This window comes from Theropithecus gelada, chromosome 1 (genome assembly GCF_003255815.1).
Source record: "Theropithecus gelada isolate Dixy chromosome 1, Tgel_1.0, whole genome shotgun sequence".
In the NCBI taxonomy this organism is placed as follows: domain Eukaryota; kingdom Metazoa; phylum Chordata; class Mammalia; order Primates; family Cercopithecidae; genus Theropithecus; species Theropithecus gelada.
In genome coordinates this window covers 214,638,310-214,664,946 of record NC_037668.1, presented here as the reverse complement: position 1 = coordinate 214,664,946, position 26,637 = coordinate 214,638,310, and the positions used below count along the sequence as shown (strand labels likewise).

General features: G+C 37.9%; 1 protein-coding gene across 7 annotated transcripts in view; it reads left to right on the top strand.

The window, feature by feature from the left end:
• The window catches only part of RGS7 (regulator of G protein signaling 7), a 577,395-nt gene that overhangs the window by 485,446 nt on the left and 65,312 nt on the right, over window positions 1-26,637 (top strand). The window lies entirely within an intron of this gene.

The window sequence follows — 26,637 nt, the reverse complement described above, 5'->3', positions numbered from 1 at the left end:
GCGGAGCCTTACCAAAGTAAGGGAAAGCCTGGAGTGACCCCTTGCACTCCCCAGGGTATCTTGGTGAATTCATTAAGAAAAGATCACCACTTTTGTGTAGGATGACCAGACCTCAGTAGCATCAGATTTAATTTATAAAACCACGCATTTTCCCACCATGATAACGCTTGCTTACTCTCTTGCTATTTGAGGTATCTAATGCTTCTGTATACATTTGAAAGAAAAACCACTGCAACAAAACAGTTTTTCATGTTTTATTGTTTACATTTTTCTAGCTTTATAGTAAAAGTGCAAGTCAAGATGTTATTCCTGCCCTAATTTTCCTTCCCTCCCTCCCTTCCTTCCTTCCTTCCTTCCTTCCTTCCTTCCCTCCCCTCTCTTTCTTTCTCTTTTTTTCTTTCTTTCTTTCTTTCTTCCTTTCTTTCTTTCTTTCTTTCTTTCTTTCTTTCTTTCTTTCTTTCTTTCTTTCTNTCTTTCTTTCTCTTTCTTTCTTTCTTTCTTTCTTTCTTTCTTTCTTTCTTTCTTTCTCACTCTCACTCTCTTTTTTTTTATGGGATCTGTCTCTGTGGCTGGAGTGCAATGGTGTGATCTTGGCTCACTGTAACCTCTGCCTCCCAGTTCAAGCTGTCCTCCCACCTCAGCCTCCCCTGTAGTTGGGACAACAGGCATGTGCCACCAAGCCTGGCTAATTTTTTGTATTTTTGATAGAGATGGAGTTTCACCATGGTGCCCAGGCTGGTCTCGAACTCCTGAGCTCAAGTAATCTGCCTGCCTCAGCCTCCCAAAGTTCTGGGATTACAGGGATAAGCCACCATGCCCAGCCTGATTTTTTCTTAAAACCTATTAGTAGCCTGCTTTGGTTGTTGACTTTCACAGTCTAACATTTCCTGTGGCTCAAATTCAAATCAGCCCGCATTTTTAATGACACGATATTGGATCTCTATGTAATAACTTAGCTGGGCTTCTTCCTTATTAATGTTAAACTATGTGCCTCAGAGTAACATTAATGAATATCCTTAATTAATACCAGAAAACTGTATGGATGAAATTAAACAGTGGTTACCAGCAACCATAAGACAACCTCATGTATTTCCTTCTATTTTGATGCTATATCGTTTTCTTCTGTAGATTTATTTAAATACAGACAAGGCAGTAGAGAATAATATTTATATAAGTATTCTTAGAATAAATAATAGGTTCATAGCATGAAAGACAAATAAGATTGATAAGAATACCTTACAATTTTCTCTTCAACTACCTTCAGAATCAAACCAAAAGAGAAAGTCTCCAAAGGTTTGTTTATATATGTACATATTTCAGCTTCAGATAGCAATGCAATTGTTAAATGATATATTGAATTTGTTCTCTCTTTTGAATTCTGAAAAGATTAGAATTGAGAATTAACTGGTTTTGCTACTGAAAAATTCAGTGTGAGTTTTATTGTTCATGAAGAAAAAGGATTTTGAGGTCAGGTGCATAGCTATTGGAAGGACATTAAGTAGGATTTTTATTTTTTTGGTTTGTTTTAAGCAACCTCTAGAAACCAGTCAATGCGTTATGTTCCTATGCTTATCCACTTTGTCCCCTGGACATCTGGTGGCTCATCTCTAGTCTCGTTTAGCTTCCATGGCCTGGTTCCTCCTGGCAACCCAAGAGGACTCACACCATGCCCGCTCCCCTGCACTGCCCACATCTATTTCATGCTCTGAGACCCGCGCTAGCAGAGATGACAAATGAGTCCACCTCAGACACTCCCCTGCTCCACTGCCTGAGGCCTCTGTGTGCTTCTGTTGGAGGCAGAATCTGATCCCAGTTGTCTTTCCCTCTATCCAGTGCAAGCCAGGCGCTAGTCTTTCCTGTCTCCCACCAGCAAGCAGCACGTATGAGTGTTATCCAAGAGGCCTCACCACACCCTTCACTAGGCTTCCAACTAGAAAGTCATCCCAAGGAGGATCTGGAGGCAGAAACCACCCAGAAGCCACTGGTTCCATCTCCCTTGTTGATTTTTTTTTTTTTTTTTTTTTTTTGAGACGGAGTCTCACTCTGTCACCCAGGCTGGAGTGCAGTGGCGCGATCTTGGCTCACTTCAAGCTCCGCCTCCCGGGTTCACACCATTCTCCTGCCTCAGCCTCCTGAGTAGCTGGGACTACAGGCGCCCGCCACCACGCCTGGTTAATCTTTTGTATTTTTAGTAGAGACAGGGTTTCACTGTGTTAGCAAGGATGGTCTTGATCTCCTGACCTTGTGATCTGCCTGCCTCAGCCTTCCAAAGTGCTGGGATGACAGGTGTGAGCCACCGCACCTGGCTGCCATCACTTATTTTCTAGAGGAAAATAGAGCTTTGGGTTGTCATGAGCCTCTGAGAATGGCATTTACCTAAACCAATCCTACCTTCAACCGTTTCTTTTTCTTATATTATAACTTCCTGTATTACTTTAGAGGTAATCCCTCTTGGCATTTTTAAAATTTAAACATTTGGAAGTGATCTCAGGCACTCGTGAAATGCTGACACTTGTCCAAAGGCTGTGTCTGCCATACAGGTGCTGGTGTTTATCTTGTTTTTAGTCTTTTGGGTCCTTACTCTGAGTTAATAGACAAAGATGATGATGACAGGGACATTAAAAGAAAGGTTCTCCTAAGAGAGCTCCTAATGCTATTTTCTCAGCCAAACACATAAGCTCTATCTCTATTCGCTGGCTGTAGTGTTAGCTAAGCAATGACAACAACTTTCTAAGGTAACTAGGCCCCCTGAAGAAAGAGTGGCATAGGGGAAAACAGCAATATTGTGATACTTTCTAAGAATGTCTACACTTTTACATTTGTCCCTAGAAATGAATTCTGCAGTTGTCATAATCAATCCTAATATATTTAGACCCTAAATCCTATATCCCAGAGTTAAAGTGAATAGGTATTTCTATAGCTCAGTTTCTTCTTCATAGTCTGTCCTGTCTGTGGCTGTAATGAAAGACTCTCTGTACCTTGTAGTATTCACTGTAACATTTAAGTGTCTTCTAGACAGGATCTGTGAAGCTAGGAAGCTAGGCCTTGCATGTTAACACCAAATTATTGCCACCTGAGCAACCTAGAATCCTAGACCATGTGTAGGAAAATACCAGAGAGTATCTCAAACTGTCCAGAGGCTTAATCTGGTATGGCCTGGGGCCTAATATTGCATACCGCCCCTCACCAGAAGATGTCCATATCTCAGAGACTGTCCTATTATGTACACTTCCAGTTTTATTATGTCAGCCAATGACCAGTAGAAAAGGGAATAGGGAGACCTGGGCAGAGTGAGAAGCAGCTGGGCTTGGGAATCAGACAGACCTGACTCCGTTATTTATGAGGCCCACCGTGCACAGGGATTTGCCCTTTCTGAGATGTAGCAGTCTCACTTAGAAAATGGAAATATATCTACCTACCTTGCACTATTGATTGAACATTAAATGAGATCACCTGGGTAAAAGCAGCTGGCAAATCACTTTAGCAATCTCACTTGACAGGTGAAAGACAATAAATTTTCAGCTTCCTTCGTGAACAGAAACAGAGAGTAGCACAAAAAAGGATAGAGAAAAAAATGGAATATGGAAACAGAAAATGTAGATGCAGCTCCTATACTTCATGGTTTTAATGACATCTGTGAATCTCGCAGAGTACAATCAAGGAGCATCACAACCTTTGTCTTTGGTTCTGAGGTCCCAACCAGAATAACTCCGAAGACCACTCCCATAGTCATCTCCTTTTCCTCCAGCCTTATCTTTCCACTCTTCCATTTAGGGATACTTTGCATGAAATAGGCTGACCTTGACTTAAGGCTGATGTGGTCACCGTGGTGTTAATTGCTCATCTATGAGCCCTCTCTCTTAGTACCCTTTATTTTTTAACTCTTTTATTTCCTGTATGTTTGCATTTTTATTTAAGCCTTTATTCTGGAATGTAGAATCTGTCCTCTAGGTGCAGGAATGCAAGACTTAGAACAAAGCAGCCTTTCTTGGTCTTTATCAAACTGTTTACCTGAAATAAGTCAGACTGGGTTGACTTTCCTCTTCAAAGGGATTGTTCCTTTGCCCACCTATGGAACTTTTTGAACTGTGTGGGGAATGCTTTTACCCCCAACATTTTTGTTATTTAAATATGTAAGTCCTGGAGCCGTCTGCCAATGCAATGGCTAAAACATGTTTCCTTCAAAGGTTGAATCTGAAACTCATGAAACAGGGCATTGCCACCCTTCCCATAATATGGAACATGGATCATGGGATACATGTCGATACATATGGAAAATTATCACGTAATGATACCTTTTATTCTGTATCAATATGTGCCAGATATTATATTAAGGCCAGGCATAAAAAGTGGACTAAAACACACTCCTTGATTACTAAAACCCGTAGTCCAGTGTCGCATTTTATGAACGTAGTCATTAACACAGCAGGGTGAGTATGACTGCACTATTTGTTTTCTGAAGGGAGATACAGATGCTCATGTTATTTATAGGACTTGCTAAGGTTCAGAGCTAGCAGTGGGAGAGCCAGGCCTGGAACTAAAGAGTGGTGTGGATCCAGGCAGAGAAAGTAGCTCCAGCAAGAATGAGATCCTGATTTTATATATCTATCCTGCAAAAAGAAAGAATAAATAGTTGGAACGCAATAGTCCACATAGGATATAGCTGTGTTTATAGGTGTCTTATTATATTTTACTCATGGTTTTCATATATCCTTTTGCTTTTTGCAAAATGGTTGTATTTATAGGTATCCTTTTGTATTTTATCATGGTTTTCGTATGTTTTTTGATGTTTTTAAAAGTCCAGAGTTCAGGGCATCTTTCATACATTATAGGCCACACACCCCCGACCTAGGGAAATCCAACTAACATGTGTAGAATGCCCCTGCCAGGCATGTTTATACCATATACACCCTAGAGGGCCATTGCCAACAGGGCTGCCTGGTAAGTCCTATCTTCAATGTTTAGTTATGATGATCTTGTGTAACAACCTACATATGTTATTATTTCAAGAAGCATCTAAATTTTTATTTTTTATTTTTGTTTTTATTTATTTATTTTTTAAAGACAGAATCTTGCTCTGTCACCCAGGCTGGAGTGCAGTGGTGCAATCTTGCCTCACTGCAACCTTCACCTCCCAGGTTCAAGCAATTGTCTTGCCTCAGCCTCCTGAATAGCTGGAATCACAGGTGTGTGCCACCATGCCCGGCTAATTTTTTATATTTTTAGTAGAGACGGGGTTTTACTGTGTTGGCCAGGCTGGTCTTGAACTCCTGGCCTCAGGGGATCCTCCCACCTCAGCCTCCCAGAGTGCTGGGATCACAGGCATGAGCCACCACGCCTGGCCTAAAATTTTTTTAATATATAAACTATATTTAAGCCTGGGCAACATAGTGAGATTCCATCTCTACAAAACATTAGCCAGGTATGATGGTGCATGCCTATAATCCTAGCTACTCAGGAGGCTGAGGCTAAGAGGATTCCTTGTGGCCGGGAGTTTGAGGGTGCAGTGAGCTATATCATGCCATTGCACTCCAGCCTGGGTAACAGAGTGAAACCCTGTCTCTAAAATACACACACAAACAAACACATACACACATATTTAGTTTACAGAAATTATTAGTACAAAAAAGAGATAAGAAAGTAGGGTCTTATTTTTGTTATGGTTTTTCAGAAGGTTAATTGAAAAAATATGAAGTAATCACTATCAATTTTAAAAGTCTTGAGATTGATATTCCCATTAGAATAAAAAGCTCTATACTTAAATGTCACAGATCTGTGACACGATCTAACTGAAAGACTTTTAAGTTATGTAATTATATTTTCCTGAATCGATTTGCCTTCATAAATATATAAAGTATCTTTATTTTCAAAAGCCAGAAATGAAGTTATCCTAACAGTATTTTTGTTGAATGTTTTTCATTTTGCTTTCCCTTTCACAGTTCTGCTATTATACCTCTCAATAAAAAATATAACAGATAACAGCTGATCCTTATGAAGCTTTTAATTCAAGTAAAGGTGATATGCTACCTTACCTTTTGAATACTTTTATTTGATTTGATTTGACACGAGCATTTATTATTCCAACCTCAAGAATGGATTGGAAGCCATTAGCCAGAAATGTAGTGGGGAAAGGGAAATTTGAAATAACAGTTCAGAATCTTTAAAATATACTTAAAGTCAGTTTAATGTGAAATATGATATATTATGTGCATTTTACCTAGAGTGTAGAAAATATACATAATATGATTTTTTACCTTTCAAAACACCATGAGGTCATTTTTAGGTCAGATTGACACAGAATAATCATTCTAGTACTTAATGTCTCTATAAAATAAAGTTAGCCTCCTAAGTATGTCAGCGTTCACTCCAGAAAAATAAATTAAGGTCATAACACTAAAAAGGACTCTTCACTTACTAAGGACTCCAGACAGAATTGCCAGAAACTAACTACTGAAGAATATAGTGGGAGAAATACACCGGATTGTAGCAGGACAAAGATAATATACTATTTGAGTTGACTTGTGTATTTAATGCTTCAATAATTTAATGAAGCCCCACACATACACACACACAAAGAATAATGCATCAGTAGCCTGTATTAACAGGATTTTAACATCTAGCTAAATTGGAGTGAAACTTCTAGTTGTCAAAGTTCTGAAGAAACTCAATTTTAGCATTTTGTGCCCCATCCTCTACACCATACTTTAAAAAGAACGTGGACGAGCTGGAGTTAAGATGTGAATGGATGGGCGGTAAGGAGGCAAACTAAAAAAAGCAAGAACAAAAAAAATTGTGAAATTATTAATAAGATTAGTGACCCTAGGAATGCGAAGTCCCATGGAAAGTGTCTTCCTACTTTGAAATGTTACTAAGCAGACTTGGAATAAAGTTTATTAGTTTACCACACATTGGGTTCTGTATGACTACTGTGAAAATGACTGGAAAATAAAATCTCAATATAAAAGCTTCCTAATACTCAAAGCTATCTAAAGGTCATTGCCAACTTCTAATGATGCAAATGATAAATTCAAGTATAGATTAGAAGTCATGAGCCAGAAATAGAATGGAGAAAAGGCAATCACTGGATAGAGAATGAGATTCATAATTTTCAGAGTTCTTTCCTGAAACAACAATTAGATCACCTTCTTTGCTTCCTAAGCCTGTTAGTTTAGGGTTGAATGCATGCCAAGCATTCAACAAAGACGTCATGGATAAAAAGGCTTAAGCAGAGAAATGGAAATATACTTCATCAGAATATTCAATATAGAAACAATAATCATTGAATTCTTCCTGAATTCAATTTAAGCAAATCCTAATCACAAAGTAGTGAGAATAGTTGATTTACTTATGCTTTTTAAAACCTATATGTAATCAGCATTTTGTAGCATTTTCGTTGACACTGACCAGAACACTTGTTTTAACGTCTGTCAGACCATGATTTCTTGAAGAGCAGAGAGTCTGTCTTCAATTCCCTATCCTAAAGCTAACATTTTGTAGCACGCAACTTAATGCAAAATATTGAGTCTGAGTAGTTGAGAAAATGGTGGACATATGAAATTTGCAAAGGATTTTGCTAAGGGTTCGTAGCAGATTTGGAACAGTGAGTTTGTTTTAGGGCATGCTGAGTGTGATGACATGACATTCAGATGGAGAGAGATCTTGTCAATAGTTGTAGACATGAGACCAAAATTTGAGGGGTGTTTTGGGATATAGAATTGATTCTGAAACTCATTAACCTAAAGGTGATAGGTAAACCCTGAGACAAGGACAGTTTGTTACAGCAAGGCATAGAGAGTGAAAGAGGATTTGTTATCTGTTTGGAAGGTCTCTTGTCTTTCTATCTTGCTTATAGTCCCATAAATGTCCCTATATATCTTTTTTTCTTCAAATAAATTTGTATAGAATAGCCTGGCAAAGCAAGTGTGTGTATATGTGTGTGTGCGTGCGCATGTGTGTGCCTGTGTGTGTGTACCAATCCATTAAATATGAAGTTAAATGCTAACACTGATCAAAAGAAAGCTGGAGTAGATAGATTAATTTCAGACAAACCCAACCTCAGAGCAAGGAAAATTATCAGAGGTAAAGAAGAAGATTACATAATGACAAAAGGATCAATTCTTCATAAGGACATAATAATAGTTAATGTCTATGCATTTAACAACAGAGCATCAAAGTATGAGGCAAACACTGAAAGAAGTGCAAGGAGAAATGGATAAATACGCTAGTATATTCTGAGACTTTAGTACCCCTCTATCAGTAATTTACAGTTCAAGCGGGCAGAAAATCAGTAAGGAACTAAGAACAAGGTTTAACTGAAGTACACCATCAATCAACTGGATATGACTGACGTCCATAGAACACTTCATCAACAGCAGCAGAATACACGTTCTTCTCAAGCCTCCATGCAGCACACAGGAGAAGAGATTGCACTCTGGGTCAAAACACACACCTTAACAAATTTAGAAGAATAGAAATCACACAAAGTATGTTCTCAGACCAAAATGATATAAAACTAGAAATCAAAACACCTAGAATATCTCAAAATACTAGTAGATTAAACAACACACTTCTACATAACACGTGGGTCATAGAAGCAGTCTCAAGAGAAACATAAAAATATTTCAAACTAATTTAAAATAAAAATATACTTCATCAAAATTTTCAGGATCCAGTGAAAGCAGTGCTTAGAGGGAAATTTATATCATTGAGTATATGTACTAGAAGAAAGAAAGATCTAAAATGAGTAATCTAAACTTCCACATTTGGAATCTAGGAATAGGAGAACAAGTTAAATCCAAAGTAAGCAGAAGAGAAGAAATGATGAAAATTAAAGCAGACATCAATGAGAATGGCAAGAGAATATAGAGAAAATCAACATAATCAAAACTTGTTTTTTTGAAAAAACCAATAAAGTCAATAAACCTCTAGCCAAGTTAACTAAGGAATAAAAGGAGAAGACACAAATTACTAATATCAGAAATATAAAAGGGTCTATATCTACTGATTCTGTGAACACTAAAAGCATAATAATGAAATATTCTAAACAACTCTATGCCCAGAAATTTGAGGGCCTAGATGAAATGGACCAAAAGGAAAAAAAAAAACAAAAAAAAAAACAGGAAAGAAAGAAAGAAAAACACAATGTACCAAAGCTTACCAAGAAAATAGAAAATATATATGAGTCTATATATATGAATGAGAAGGCCTACATCTTAACATCTATTATGAAATATTAGCCTATTCAATTAAAGAAATTAGGCCAGGAGTGATGGCTTATGCCTGTAATCCTAGCACTTTGGGAGGCTGAGGCAGGAGGATCAGTTGAGCCCAGTTGTTTAAGACCAACCTGGGCAACACAGCAAGACCCTGTCTCAAAAATTTAAAAAACAATAAATAAAATGAAGAAATTGAAACAATAATTAACAACCTTCTAAGACAGGAAGCACCAGCCCAGATGGATTCACTGATGAATTCTAGCAAAGATTTAAGGGACAAATTATATCAATTCTTTACAATCTTTTCCAGAAAATAGCAGAGTGGCTACCTCGTAACTCATTCTATGAGGCTAGCATTACCCCAATACCCAAAACAAACAAAGCCATTGCAAGGAAAACTACACACCAGTGTCTCTCATGAACAAAGATACAAAATCCTCATCAAAATATTAGGATATCACATCCAGTGATGTACAAGAAGAATTTTACACCACAGTGAAGCAGGAATTATTCCAAGTATTCAAGACTGGTTCAACATTTGAAAATCAATTGATATAATCTATTACTTCTACAAGCTAAAAAGAAAAAATCATAAATCCATATTATAAAAACGAATGAATTGGACTTCATTAAAATTAAAATCTTTTACTCTATAAAAGACGTTGTTATGAGAATGAGAATTCAAGCCACAGACTGGGACAATATTAGCAAAAAAAAAAACAAAAAAAAAACATATTTTGGACTGGTATCCAAAATATAAAAATAACTCTTAAAACTCAACAATAGTAATAAAACAGCTAGTTAAAAACGGGCAAAAGATCTAAACAGACACTGCACCAAAGAACATACACGGAGAGCAAAAAGATGCTCAACAGCACATGTCATTAGGTCTACATTAAAACAACAATTGGATACCACTGCACACCTATTAGCATGACTAAAATCCAAAACACTAGCAACATCCAATGCCAGAGAGGATGTGGAGCATTGGGAACTCTCATTCTCTGCTGGTGGAAATGCAAAATGGTACAGCTACTTTGAAAGATAATTTGGGAGTTTCCTATAAAACTAAATGAACTGTTACTACACAACATAGCATTCACATCCCTTGGTATTTACCCAAATGAATAGAAAAGTTAATGTCCACACAAAAACCTACAAATGTTTATGACAACTTTTTTCATAGTTGCCAAAACATGGAAACAATCAAGATGTCCTTCAAAAAATGACTATGGTATATTCATACAATGGAACGTGTATTAGTTCGTTCTCATGCTGCTAATAAAGACATACCTGAGACTGGGTAATTTATAAAAGAAACAGGTTTAATTGACTCACAGTTCCAGAACTCACTCACTATCATGAGAACAACATGGGAGTAACCACCCCCATTATTCAATGACCTCCCACCAGGTCCCTCCCACGACACGTGGGGATTACGGGAACTACAATTCAAGATGAGGCTTGGGCAGGGACACAGCCAAACCGTATCAGAATGTTTTTCAGTGATAGAATGAGATGAGCTATCAAGCCACAAAAAGACATGGAAGGACTTTAAATGCATCGTACTAAATGAAAGAAACCAGTTTTAGAAGGCTAGTTATGATTCCAACTCTATGACATTTTGGAAAAGGCAAAACTACAGAGACAGGAAAAAGATGAGGGGTTGAAGGGAAAGCAGGGAGTGATGAAGAGGGAGAGCACAGATTTTTAGGACAGTGAAAATATTTTGTAAGATACCTTAATGGTGGATACATATTGTTATAGGTTTGTCACAGCCTATACAATGTATATAGCACCAAGCGTGAACCCCAATGCAAGCTCTGGAATTTAATTACTATTAATGTATCAATATTGGTTCAACAACTGAAACAAATGTACCACATCAATATAAGATGCTAATACAGGGGACTTTGGGGTGGGATGAGGGGACTTACGGGAATTCTCTGTACTCTGTACTCAATTTTCTGTAAACCTAAACTACTCAAAAATAAAGTCCACGACATAACAAAAAAAATACAGATATAACTTTTTTACAAAGTGAAACAGAGGGCACATCATAGGAGAGTATAATGAACTCAACAAAATCTCTGACCCCGAGAACAAAACAGCGTCATGTGGTGATATCAGCAGATAAAACTGAATTTGACTTACCTAACATCAGGTCCACCTATATAGAAAAGCTGATGGTTGTTTCATTGTGTGTCTTTGTATGCCGTATAGACAAGACCTTGAAGTAAAATACAAAGCGCGTGTATTGGTTCTCTCCTTTACTCAGTGTGCTTGGCGTTGTCTGTCTTATTTGGTAGATTCATTCTTGACTTGATCAATGTGATTTGAAAAGAAGCAGAATCCCACAAAAATGACTCAGATATTTTTTTCTCTGAAAAATCATACTAATCATAAGAGAAATATTTTTCTCCGTATGAATATTATGATGAGAAATCCTGCCAATGATTTCTCCTGGATAACAATTAATACATGCGAAATATTTCTTCAGAGAATGCTAAAAATTCAAAATTCCCTTTTGAAGGATTAGTTGCACCACGGTTGTGTGGACACCCCACATGTTGTTCTGAGGCATGATTGTATATTAGTTGTGTACTTTAAACAAACAAGTATATGGTAAAATATCGTTATTCCTGTGGAATACATTTTTTCTAACTATACTACTAATACAATAGTTTGGCAAGAAAAAAATGGAATAAGGGAAGTAAAGTGGTACATTTCTTTGATTTTCACTGAAAAAAAAAATCTGTGCATTACACTGTTGATTCATTCATTTAATATATCTTTCAGCCAACGTTTATAGTTTCGCACAGTAAAGGCTGAAGACAAAAAGATGAGAAATACTGCCCCACTGACTAAGATACTCAGAGTCCAGAATAAGTAGAACAGGGGCAGCCGGGCGCGGTGGCTCAAGCCTGTAATCTCAGCACTTTGGGAGGCCGAGACGGGCGGATCACGAGGTCAGGAGATCGAAACCATCCTGGCTAACACGGTGAAACCCCGTCTCTACTAAAAAATACAAAAAACTAGCCGGGTGCGGTGGCGGGCGCCTGTAGTCCCAGCTACTCGGGAGGCTGAGGCAGGAGAATGGCGTGAACCCGGGAGGCGAAGCTTGCAGTGAGCCGAGATCCGGCCATTGCACTCCAGCCTGGGCGGCAGAGTGAGACTCCGTCTCAAAAAAAAAAAAAAAAAAAAAAAAGTAGAACAGGGGCTTAAATGTATAATTATTATACAGATACTATGATGAGATATACAGTAGAGCTATGAATAGAGCTGTTTTAAAATAGAAGTTTACATTGAGCTTTAAAATAGAGGTTTACATTGAGCTAATGTTAGGATCTAGAGAACTTTTCACGCATAAAGACAGCAGAATAAATCACAAAATAAGCAGCTAATGCATTTTATTAAAAACTCACTTTTGTGTTTAAAAATGTAATTGAAAGGCATGGAAATAATCTGAAAATACTTGGAGCAAAAGAACAAATATATTTTGATATTCTGAATGTATAAAATAATTAAACAATTCAGAAGTATTGTGATTTCACATAAAATAGACAAAAGACTTAAACTGACCACTTATAAAAGAAAATATATAAATGACTATTAAAAATTGGGAAAAGAGTTTAACCTTTCTAGTCATAAATTAAGACAAAGAGATGATAATTTTTTTCAATATATTTTATTTTAAAATCTCAAATTAATTGTATGCAATCCTGGCAAGAACAATAGAAAGACAAGTGTTTCTAAATGCTATGGTAGGTGTCAGCATTGGTATTATCTGTATAAAAATGAATTTGACAGTATGAATAAAAAAGTTAAAATCTTTTTCACAAGCAGATTAACTTGTCCAGAGCTACACAATAAAATTAGAGTGGTTAAACAGGTAGCTAACATTTGAAACAACGTAACTATTCAACTTATTGGGGTAGTTAAATAAGATATATCCACAAGATAGTAAATTGTATAACTTGAAATGAGAATTTTAAAGAATTGGAAAGATGTGGAGAAAAACTATGCTGAAATGTGAAATAAAATCACTTGAGCCCGGGAAGTCAAGGCTGCAGTGAGCTGTGACCATACCGTTGCATTCCAGCCTGGGCGACAGAGTGAGACCACATCAAAAAAAAAAAAAAAAGGAAGAAACAAAGAAGAAAAGGAAGAAATTATCTAAATATAAAATTATATGTAATATGATCCCAATTTTGTTTGTAAAAATAGATACCTAAACAGTTAAGAGATAATATACTGAATATTGATTGTAACTCTTTTGGGATATTTGGTATCATAGGCAATTTTAATTTTCTATAAAGAGAAGGTATCACATTTATACTCTGAAAAATTGTGGATAAAATATCCTTAAATCCTCTGGTTGACCCATAACATCTGAGATGAAGGTAGGCATGCTTCTGCTGTGCCTGGAAATAGTCAGAACATGCAGAGTGTATGGTATCCCAAAGGATTATAAATCATGCTGCTATAAAGACACATGCACATGTATGTTTATTGTGGCACTATTCACAATAGCAAAGACCTGGAACCAACCCAAATGTCCATCAATGATAGACTGGATTAAGAAAATGTGGCACATATACACCATGGGATACTATGCAGCCATAAAAAAGGATGAGTTCATGTCCTTTGTAGGGACATGGATGAAGCTGGAAACCATCATTCTCAGCAAACTATCGCAAGGACAAAAAACCAAACACCGCATGTTCTCACTCATAGGTGGGAACTGAACAATGAGAACACTTGGACACAGGAAGGGGAACATCACACACCGGGGCCTGTCATGGGGTGGGGGGAGGGGGGAGGGATAGCATTAGGAGATATACCTAATGTAAATGATGAGTTAATGGGTGCAGCACACCAACATGGCACATGTATACGTATGTAACAAACCTGCACGTTGTGCACATGTACCCTAGAACTTAAAGTATAATTGAAAAAAAAAAAAAAGGAGTAAGATTAGCCTGCTTTGCTTTGGATAAAAGGAGGCAGATTTTGTCTGAATGAAAACTGTTTTCATCCTTCTAATTGTCCAGTGGATGGCATCACATGGCAGGGAGATCTCTGCTATCTGAAAAGTCCAGACAAGGAGTAGCGTCTCCTCTCCTGAGTCATTACTTGGATCTTGTCCCCTACTATTCAGGGCTTTGCATTAGGAGAGGGTGAAATTGAAGTGTTATTGATTAAAGGAACTCGGATTGAAATTTGAGAGCATTATATTCCAGCCAACTTAACAAAAAGAGATGGTGCATAACGCTTGTTTTCTGAATTCAAATTTTAAAATTAGATACATTACAGATTTATATGAAATTAAGCAAACTGGGAATAGATGACCAAGAGGGAGGGAAAAAAGTTAGAGATTTAAATTCTAGTTATATTATTAAGAGTGAAGCTTCCTCCTTGGTAGACCATCTTTTCCCATGATCAGAGTCCGTGATTGTGCATGTACAATTAATGCCTGATTCTCTTTTAGCCAGTGATGTGGTATTTAGTAAGACCAGGGTGTGATTTTCACACAGCGAAAGCAATCATCTAAATTGTCTCTGTCAATTATTATCTTTGTTCAGCCTCAAAAATATGTATGTGACGTTTCTCTGAAATAGCTCCAGAAGGGAGGTTCCAGAAGTGTTCCCAAGAGAACATTCCTGAATGTTTTTTGTATGTTTCATAATCAGCATGGATTTTCACATATTTGCCATTTCTAAAATGAAGAATATGCTTTATTTTTTATTTTATTTTTATATTTATTTATTTATTATTTATTTTGAGACAGAGTCTTGCTCTGTCACCCAGGCTGGAGTGCAGTGGCGCCATCTCAGCTCACTGCAAGCTCCGCCTCCCAGGTTCACGCCATTCTCCTGCCTCAGCCTCCCGAGTAGCTGGAACTACAGGCGCCGCCACCACGCCCGGCTAATTTTTTGTATTTTTGGTAAAGACAGGGTTTCAGCGTGTTAGCTGAAGGTCAGGATGGTCTTGATCTCCTGACCTCATGATCTGCCTGCCTCGGCCTCCCAAAGTGCTGGGGTTTCAGGCGTGAGCCACCGCGCTCGGCCAGAACATGCTTTGAAATCTGGTAGTACATGTAATGACTGCTGCCTTTCATCAGTTCACAGATTGAACCAATTTTTGCAAGTGATATTGTTTGTGCTTCTGACTCTCGTTACTGTGAGGAGTGGTGTTAAATTTTCAATTGATTCCCATCATTGGCTTCATTATCTCAAATGTTGGGTATGTAGCTTTCGTATTAATCTGGACCAAGAAGTTGTATCTTATCTTATGGTTGAGAGAGTGTTATCATAATATAAATAATATAATTTTTGCTATAATTATTTCATGTTGCTAACATGCTTGGTTATCTTGAAGAAGCAATTCCCCTAAAAATGTCTGTATGCCACTGTAGTAGTTCCTGATAAAGCTATTCTTTATTTACTACTTTAAGAGAAGTGATTGCAACTTTGATACATTCTCCAAAACAGGCAATATTTTCCCTGGGAAATGATATATTTATTTTTTTCTGAGAAAATCACGCCTAGAAATCTCTTAAAACATGCGTGTAGTTACGTTACCTTATTCATATGATGTCCTACATTTTACCTCATTATTTAAAAATACTAAAAAATGCACTTGAAAAGATTTATGTAACTGTGTGATTACTTAGCAACCTTCATTAATACTTGATATTTCACCACCAGTTCTTAACACACACTGACGAGGGTAATCACAGACAATGTTGCTTGTGATCCAGATGACTTAACATTGGTCTTTTCCTTCATCAAGTTTCACCTTCCAGAAAATTGCCACTTAAAGCAACACAAAACCTCCAGGAATCCCTGAGCCTGAGTTGCTGCTTGTGTGCCTTAGAGCCAGGGAAAGGTAATGTTTATGTTGATAATTTCCTTTGTGTCTTGTTTGGCTCTTACTTACCTTTGGTTGTGAGAAGAAAGGGTGAGGTTCTATAGTCTTGGGTCCCTGAAGGTCTTTTACACAGAGCAGAGGCAACATTGGAGGATCAATACCTCTGTCTTCACCAGGTTGGGAAAAAAGATGGGCAGTAGATAATAACAATGAGTTTATTCGTGCCTAGAGAACATTCACCAGGTACCAGGTTTTATTTCTGGCACTTTATATAAATTACCATATAATAATCACAACAACTACAGGAAGTATAGGCATACCTTGGAGATATTTGGGGTTAAATTCCAGACCACAGAAACAAAGCAAATATCACAATAAAGTAAATCACACACATTTTTTGGTTTCCTAGTGCATATAAAAGTTATGTTTATACTATACTGTAATCTATTAAGTGTGCAATAGCATTATATCTAAAAAACAATGCACATACCTTAATTTAAACATACTTTAATGCTGAAAAATGATAACAATCATTTGAGCCTTTAGCAAGTTGTAACGTTTTTGTTGGTGGGAGATCTTGCCTCAGTGCTGATGGCTGCTGACTGATCTGGGTGGTGGTTGCTAAAGGTTGGAGTAGCTGTAGCAACTTCTTAAAATAAAACAATAATAAACTTTGCCACATCAATTGACTATTTTTCACAAAAGATTTCTCTGTAGTATGTGACGCTGTTTGATAGCATTTTACCCACAGTAGAACTTCTTTGAAAATTGGAATACATCCTTTCAAACCCTGTCCTCGTTTCATCAACTAAGGTTATATAATATTCTAAATTCTTTGTTGTCATTTCAACAATGTTCACACCATCTTCACCGAAGTAGATTTCATCTTAAGAAACAATTTTCTTTGCTCTTCCATAAGAAGCAACTGTCCCTTTGTTCGAGCTTTATCATGAGGTTCAATGATTCAGTCAAATCTGTAGGCTCCACTTCTAATTCTAGTTATCTTGCTATTTCCACCACATCTGCAAGTACTTCTTCCAAGGTCTTGAATCCCTCAATCATCCCTAAGAGCTGGGATCAGCTTCTTCCAAACTCCTGTTAATGTTAAGATTTTGACTCCTCCTATGAATCATAAATGCTCCTAATGGCATCTAGAATGATGACCCCTTTCCAGAAAGTTTTCAATTTACTTTGCCCTGTTCCATCAGAGGAATCTGATCATCTGCAATAGCAGTAGCCTTACAAATGCATTTCTTAAGTAATAAGACTTGAAAGTCAAAATTACTCCTTCATCCATTGACTACAGATTAAATGTTGTGTTAGCAGGTATGAAAACAACATTATCTCCTGGTACATCTCCATCAGAACTCTTGGGTGACCAGGTGCATTATCAGTGAGTGAGTGTATTTTGAAAGGAATCTTTTTCTCTGAGCAGTAGGTCTCAACACTGGGCTTAAAATATTCAGTAAATCACGATGTAAACAGATCTGCTATCATCCAGGCTTTGCTGTTTCATTTGTAGAGCACAGGCACAGTAGATTTAGCATAATTCTTATGGGCCCTAGAATTTTCAGAATGATCAATGAACATTAGCCTCAACTTACGATCACCAGCTGCATTACCCGATAACAAGAGAGTCAGCCTGTCCTTCCAAGCTTTGAAGCCTGGCATTGACTTCTCCTCTCTAGCTATGAAAGTCTTAGATGGCATCTTCTTCCCATAGAAAGCTCTTTTGTCTACATCGAAAATCAGTTATCCTACCTAGATCTGGATAACTTGCTGCAGCGTCTCCATCAGCACTTGCTGCTTCCATCTTGCACTTTTATGTTATGGAGATGGCTCCTTTTCTTAAACCTCATGAACCAACCTCTGCTAGTTTCCAACTTTTCTTCTGCAGCTTCCTTATTTCTTTCAGCCTTCATAGAATTGATGACTTAGGACCTTGCTCTGGATTAGGGTTTGGTTTAAGGGAATGTTTTGGCTGCTTTGATCTTCCATGTAGCCCACTCAAACCTCTTCCTATCAACAGTAAGGCTGTTTTGCTTTCTTATCATTTGTGTGTTCACTAGAGTAACACTTTTCAAGTGCTTTTGAGGAATTTTTTCTTTGTATTCACAGCGTGGCTGTTTGGCTCAAAAGTCTTAGTTCTGATCCTATCTCAGCTTCCAACATGCTTCCCTCACTAAGCTTAATATTTTCTAGTTTATTTAAAATGAGAGACTTGGGACTCTTCCTTTCACTTGAACACTTAGAAGTCATTGTAGGGTTTTTATTGGCCTGATTTTGATATTGTTGTAGCTCAGAAAATAGGGAAGCCTGAAGAGTGCAAGACACAGCAGTCAGATCACACACAATATTTATCAACTAGGTTTGCCATCTTGAATGGGAATGGCCTGTGGCACCCCAAAACAATCATGACGATAACATCAAGCATCACTGATCACAGAGCACCATGGCAGATACAATAATAATGAAACGGTCTGAAATATTTACTAGAATTACCAAAATGTGACTCAAAGATATAAAGCAGATACATGCCATTGGCCAGTCAACTTGCTGGACACAGGGTTGTCACAAACCTTCAATCTGTAAAAAGAACAAAATGAAAACCCACAATATCTGTGAAGAACAATAAATCAGAGCACAAAAAAATGAGATATGCCTTTACTGTTATCCTTTCTCTTTACAGATAAGGAATCTCAGACATGGCACATGTAAGTTGTGCAAAGTTCCACAAGTACTCAGAGAGGAAGCTGTTACTGAAGGCAGGTGTTCTGGTCCCAGGACCCATACTCTTTATCACAACACCTTCCTGCCTCTTGGTAAATCCAGCACTAGTGTGGAATGTGATCATATATAAACTCACTTTTTAATTTCACATTACTCTGTTAGGTTGGTGTGTTCTACCATTCTTGCATTGCTATAAAGGAATACATGAAACTGAATACTTTATAAAGAAAAGGGGTTTAATTGGCTCATGGTTCTGCCGGCTGTGGCAGCATGGCTCCAGTATCTGCTTCTGGTGAGGCGTCAGGTAGCTTACAATCATAGTGGAAGGCAACGGGGCAAGCAGGCACATCACATGGTGAGAGCAGGAGCAAGAGAGAGGAGGGGAGGTGCCACACACTTTTAAACAACCAGACCTCTGGGGAACTCACTCATCACCAAGGGGAGGGCGCTAAGCCATTCATGACTGATCCACCCTCATGATCCAAACCCTTCCCACCAGACCCCACCTCCAACACTGGGGATTCCACTTCAACATGAAATTTGGAGGGGACAAATATCTAAACCATATCAGTTGGCATTAATTTTGTCCTCATTTCATAAATAAGGAAACTGAAGTGTAGAGATACTGAGTTTTGTTTTATTTCCCCCTAGGACTTGTTTTTCTTTGAGAGGAGCCAGGAATGAACCCAGGTGTTCTGAACTGCAGCTCAGGATTCCTTCCACTAACTCAGGATGCTGCTCAAAGCCAGGCCTTGAGGTTAACATGACAGATCACAGAGGAAAGTCATTAGGATGAGTAAGGTAGAACTTACAATAAACCAAGGAAAACGAAGGGGATAACTCGTTGAATGAAACAAATATAATTAAAGGCAAAATAGAATTGATCTGTTTAAGAGATACACCTCTCTGGAAATCTCATACCACATGGTAGAATTATTCTGAAAAAATTAGGATGAAAGAAAGGAGGGAAGACTTAGGGAATTATCATTGAAATATGCTAGCGAGGCCTGTACTAGGAAATGGATGATGAGTTCCTTACACAGGCAACAAAATGGTTCAAAGACATCATCTGGGTTGGAGATACCACCTTCCACCCATCACTGTTTAGATTTTAGTGTTTTATGTCTCCTAAGTCTAGACCCTCCCATCCCAATACCCCTTTTACTTGTTGCTCTTCATTTTAGGTTTTTCCTAGTTATTTTGCGATGTGATCTTTGGAATCAATTGTCTAACACCAGAAAAGAACCCTTTTTGGCATTCGAATGTTATAAACTGATAGAAAACTTGGGAGAATTGAGTTTTTTTCTGAAGCTGAGTCATCCTAAGCATTTGTTCTTACCAACTTCTGTGTTATTCAGGAGCATCTTAGATTTTTCTTGTGCATGTTTCATGCATTTCTTGTTAGGTTTCGCTCTTTAAAAAAAAAAAAAAAAAAAAAAAAACTCTTGTTATACATGAGATTTCCTTTTCTGTTGTAACTTTTTTAAAGGAACTATGTATAGAATTAAGAAACTGGAACCTTACCTTTGTATCTTACACAGCTATCATTTTCAAATTTTGAAAATTTGAAAATGGTCTTATTATTTTTTGGTCTTATTATTTCTTTTCACTCCTAAAAATCATTGTGTATCCTGAAGTGTCTTTGCTTATACAGGTTTTATCAGCCTCAACAGTAAAACCAATGAATTTTTAAATATTTATTTTTTCATGTAAGAGAGCAATAGGAAACCAATCACTTAATAACACAATCAGCATAATTTTAATGAAAAATTGGCACCTTTTCCAAGGGAAAATTAGCGGGAAGAGTGGTACTGTTTTATACTTTTGCAAATCACTTTAATCTTAAGCTTACTAGAAGGCAGCTCCATTCACCTGTCTCTTTCTCCATTCGGTTCCTTTGCTATATACATGTCATCACAATATCTGGGAAAATCTACTGTATATTTCTGAGAACATGGCAGTGATGTATTCCTATCTTTATGGAAATAATTTTGATCTTGCAGAACCCCTGAATAGGAACCACTGTTGTAGTGTATTTGTTTTTACAAGTAGAAATGATTGATAAAACTAGTTTCTAAAGCTTTTTATACATTTTTGTCCTTATATCTAATAGTAATATGTGAATTCTATGAATAGATGTTCTAATGTTGAGTGATCCTTGAAATCCCGGAATAAATAAACCCCATTTGGTCATGTTGTGTTATTTTCTTAATGTGCTATTGGATTTTGTTGGTTTATGTTGATTTAGAATTTTGACATGCATATTCAAAGGTGAAATTGGCTTGTATTAGGCTTCTTATTGATTTCTATAACAAAAACTTTACTATGAAGAATGGTAATGTTATGGAGTTTTGGCATACTCTTCCATGATTTAGAAAAGCCTCATGCAGAATTGTTAGTTCTTTAATTTTCATGTTATTTCTTTAATCTAAAGATATCCTATGAGACATAAGTTGGGGAGGGCAACATTGTGTCATGAGCTAAATGCCCAAATGATAGATTACATAAAACTTCTCACTTCTCTTCCCACTCCTGCCACTGTGCATAAGCTCTACACATGGTGGCTTCTCTCCATTTATATTTTCCCTGTCTCAGATACAAAGACTTCAAGAGGACTCACACAGCTGTGACAGTTTTATGTGATGTAGTGTTCAAGGGATGCAACTGCAGCTAAAAAGATTTGGCTCAAACACCGACTTCTTTCTTGAGTGAGATTTTACTGAATGCCTCCAAGTCTCAAACTTCTCATTCGAAATGGGAAAAATAAATACTTACCCTACAGGACCCTTGAGAACACATGGAAATAATATATGTACATTGCTTAGGACGGTACCTGGCACACAGCCATTGTTCAGTAATTGGTAGCTGAAGTTATTTTAGCAATCATGCTTTTGAAAGGAGATGAAGAGGCAGTGGGTAGAAAGGTCAGCAGATAGCTATGACCCGTTATAATCAGGAAAAAGACTTTTGGGGATCAGAAGAGTTGGAGTTGAAGTTTGAAGGTTAAGTATGTTAGTTATCTATTGCCATATAACAAATTATCCCAAAACTTAGCAGAATAAAACAACAAACATTCACTATTTAACACAGCTATTGAGAGTCAGGAATCCAGGAGTGGTTTTCCTGGTAATGCAGGCTCAGGTCCTTTCATGAGGCATCAGTCAAGCTGTTGGCCATGGCTGTGGTCATCTGAAGGGGCTGATGGTTTGCTTCATTCACATGGTGGTTTGGAGGCAGCTTCAGTTCCTGGCCACATGCACCTCTCCATAAGGATGTCCAGACAGAATTTCCGTCTTGTCATCCCAAAATAGAAAGACAGCCCCATGTCAAAACCCCATGTTTTTTAGCCTAATCTCATAAGTGGTATGTCATCACTTCTGTCATAGTTTATTAGTTACACAAACCAACCCTGGTGCAGTGAGGGAGGGGACTACAGAGTGGGAATACCAGGAGAACGAGGTCAATAGGGACTGTTATGGAGGGCACCTACCACGGTAGAATCTGGGAAAACAGAATTTGAACAGGGTGGTGGAAAAAATAAAACTAGGTTAAGCCCTAGCATTAATGAAACCTTTTCCAATGAAAAGGGTGACCCGTGAAGATGCTGTTGGAAGCACCTTACAGTAACCTGTAAGCAGGAGGAACAGACACAAAGCCCCAGATCAAGAGGGGAATAAGGGGATAATCCTGTATACTTCTCACAGCTGTGGCGTGTGATTTCTTTGCCAGATCTCCCTCCTGAACTAAGAATGTCTCTCACCACTCATTTATATTTTAGGTTAACTTCCACAATATTTAAGCAGAGCTAATCATCTCTTTCATAATATTGAGGGAAAAAAACTTTTGAGATGAACATGAAAGTACTTTCTATAAATGATTTTTATGCTGGAAATGAGGTGGTAAATATGAAGTAGTAGCTATTCCCTATAAGAAGACAGAGACAAGGCTTCACTGGTCCCTGGCTCTGTATTTAGACCTCAGTCAAGTACCAGGAACACAGCAGACACTCAATGGATAGATTTTGAATTCATGAGTAAATGAATAATTCTTGATTTCCCTCATCCCTGCCTACATCCTTTTGGATGACGTTAAATACACACTGACTTAGTTTCAAAAGCACACAGATTTTTTTTTCCACGGGGCTCCAGTATTTGAACCAACCAAGACACCAGTGGCCAGAGACAAGGCAACAGGACCTTGTCAGTTATCGAGAAGCTTGTCACTTTCCAGCATTGTCCCTTTGCTGTTCGAGCTACTTCTCTGTTCAGATTATACTACTCTAAAACACATATTAAATGCATACCACCTGGATTTCCTTTCTACAAAATGTAAGAGAACAGTAATGCATGTGGATTACTATTGATGACATTGATTGCCTGTATAGCAGTATCTGGTGGCAAAAGCTTTTTAGACTTATTATCCCACTTATTCTTTACAATAACTTCATGGGGTGAGTACCTATTTTCCTTAATTAACAAATAAGAGAAAGCAAGACTCTGAAGAGTTGGGTTTTGTTGGTTTTGATATGGTTAAGAGTCAAATCCCTAATGATGGCTAAAAACCTAGCGTTTGCTCCAAAACCCTATGCAATCTCTGTTGCATAAGATGCAAACTTTGTTAATTCATAAGGCACAGCGGGATATTATATCGCGCCAGGACTGGCTTCGTGCATGTTAACTAGTTTTTATTTCATATTAGTGAAATGATTGAGTTTTTTCATGTATTAGATGGTCTACTGCACCTTGCATGTCTACTTGAACTCTGAGGCAGACAAAGGGCAGTATATGGCCACTGTCCCAACATCTCCGAGAGGCGGCTACATATTATCAGCCATGCTAGGCTGCTAGAAAGGAGTCACAGCATGGATTGTGTCACGTAGAGGCAACAGGTATAAATATCCCTTAGAAATGTTCATGTCTACCTCTGGGTTTGAGCCAGCAGGTATAGTATTCTATAGATTTCAGGGATGTTGCTTTTTAATTTTGTAACTGATGTGCAGTGCACATGCATAATTTCATGTGCTCATCTGGAGCTTAAGCTGTAGCAGAACCCTAATATTTTCTCTAATATTCCCCTTGGAAGACATCAGTGACATACGTATTTTTATCTTTGGCATTGTCAGTTTTGTGGTGTTCATGAGAAACAAATTAGGTTGAAATCAGTAGGAACTGTGCAAGTTTTTTGTTCTTAAGGTCAAATCAGCCCATACTCATGATGCTCCCTCTTCTATCAATAGTCCATGATCTCATTACTGATACCTTGAACTGTTTTAGAAAGTCCAAAATGTGTTCATCCAAATTTAAATATTTCTTTTGTGCTCTGAAAATGGAGCAGCATTTCTGTCTATTATTCCCATCTGTTCCTTTGGATTGGAAAATATTTTGACAATCTGGCTATCACAAGCCGCTATGAGTGAAACTGTTCTTTTTTGCTTCCTGGCTATATCCTTCATCTTCTGTCTGCTCTTTCTATCCCTGAATAGATTTGTAGATACAGTGTCCTATTATTATGTAATATCTGATGCTATTTATATGAGCCATGGGTAGAATGAGAATAAAAACTGCTTCCCCTATTATTAAGTTGGTGCTTTTATCGCTTGCGGATTGGCAACTTTTCAAAATGATGAGACCAGATTTCTGTCCTGTTTCTTCTGAAATGATGAGGATGTGGATGGGGATTGGGGTGATGCTAGCAGGAAGGTCTTGAGAGCCAACAACTAACTCTCAGGGAAATGGATAGAGGGTAGTATTGATCTCAAGTACTGATGGTATCTTGCATAGTTTTGGGAGTCTGGGCAGGTGTCAGGGAGGGAAGGGGAGCATCTAACCCTGATACTCTATTGAGAAGCCGGCCTCTTGGACCATTCCTACTATAGCTGAATTTCTGCTTGCTAGTAGAAAGGGTTAATAGATATTCTCTTAAATATAGACAAGGAAGGAGAGAAAATGGGGCCAAATGTTAACAATTGGAGAACCTGGACAAAGAGTCTATGGGAGTTCTTTAAACCACTTTTGCAATCCTTGTAGGTTTGAAATCATATCAAAGCAGAGTAAGAGGTTTAAAATGTGTACAAACACACTCAGGCGTGCAAGTGCACACAGGCTGTGAGGCGCTGACTGAGCTAACAACAGGGGCTCAATCTGCCATGACGGGACCAGCATGGACTCTGATTTCATAGATAGCAGTCATTATTTGAGCTTTGGGTTTTTTTTCCTGTTCATTTGCTTTTCCCCAGATGCACAGATTGTGTTTTTAAAAAAGAAAGAAAAGATAGGCTATCTTCCCTTAATAGGACATCAGCTATCTTCTTCAAATGAATTTTCTCTTTCCTAAGAAAGACAATTAAATTAAAATTAAAAGCAATCTAGATTAATTTAAAAGATAGCAAATCCTCTCTCAAATACAAAAAAACTCTAGATTTTTCCTCAACTCTGCTATTTCCCTCACAATAATTTCATGTACCGCCTCACAATCAATAACTGGATTTTTTCGAAACAAATTACATTTCATTAACAGAAAACTCAACATAAAGATATGTGTCAGGCCGGGCCTAGTGGCTCACGCCTGTAATCCTGACACCCTGGGAAGCCAAGGCAGGAGAATTGCTTGAGGTCAGGGGTTCAAGACCAGCTGGGCAACAGAGCAAAACCCCATCCCTACAAAAAATACAAAAACCAGCCAGCCATGGTGGTACACACCTGTAGTCTCAGCTGTTTGGGAGGCTGAGGCAATAGAATCACCTAAGCCTGGGAAATTGAAGTTACAGTGAGCCGAGATCACACCACTGCACTGCAGCCTGGGCAACAGAGCAAGACCCTGTCTCAAAAAAGAAAAGAAAAGAAAAAAAAATATATTTGTCCTTACATATTTTCCTTCCTTCCTTCCTTTCTTTCCTTCTTTCTTTCTTTCTTTCTTTCTTTCTTTCTTTCTTTCTTTCTTTCTTTCTTTCTTTCTTTCTTTCTTTTTCTTTCTTTCTTTCTTTCTTTCTTTTCTCTTTCTTTCTTTCTTTCTTTCTTTCTTTTTTTTCTTTCTCTCTCTCTCTCTCTCTCTCTCTCTCTCGCTCTTCCTTCCTTCCTTTTTTCTTTTTCTCTTTCTTTTTTTATTTTTATTTTTATTTTAATTTTTTTGAGACAGAGTTTCGCTCTTGTGGCCCAGGCTGCAGTGCCGCGGCATGATCTCGGCTCATTGCAACCTCTGCCTCCTGGATTCAAGCGATTCTCCTGCCTCACCTCCCAAATAGCTGTGATTAAAGACACCCGCCATCACGCCCAGCGAATTTTTGTATTTTTTAAGTAGAGATGGGGTTTCACCATATTGGCCAGGCTGTTCTAGAACTCCTGACCTCAGGTGATCCACCCACCTCAGCCTCCCAAAGTGCTGAGATTACAGGCATCAGCCACCGCGCCCAGCCACGTATTTTCAAATGTTAGCAGTTATCCTTTATGAGAAGAAAAAAAGGAAACTGCCATTAAGAAAATGGAACTCCAAAAAACAAAAAAAAAAAAAAAAGGAAGAGAAGAAAACAGAACTCCAATGTATTGGTCTGGCTTGATAGATCAGAAGAACTTTGAAGTGAACTGAGTTTTACACTCTTGCCTCCATGCTCACCCTATATTTATTCCCCCCCAAAATGCTCATTCTTTTAAAATTAAATCTGATATTTGGCCTAAAATTACTAAAGTTTATTAGCTTTTTGCTTTTCCTCCATTTGGTATAGTTCAACTTGTTTATTTTCAATTAGCAACTTCCTCAAATCCTGACAGTCAGGTGCGGTGGCTCATGCCTGTAATCCCAGCAGTTTGGGAGGCCGAGGCAGGTG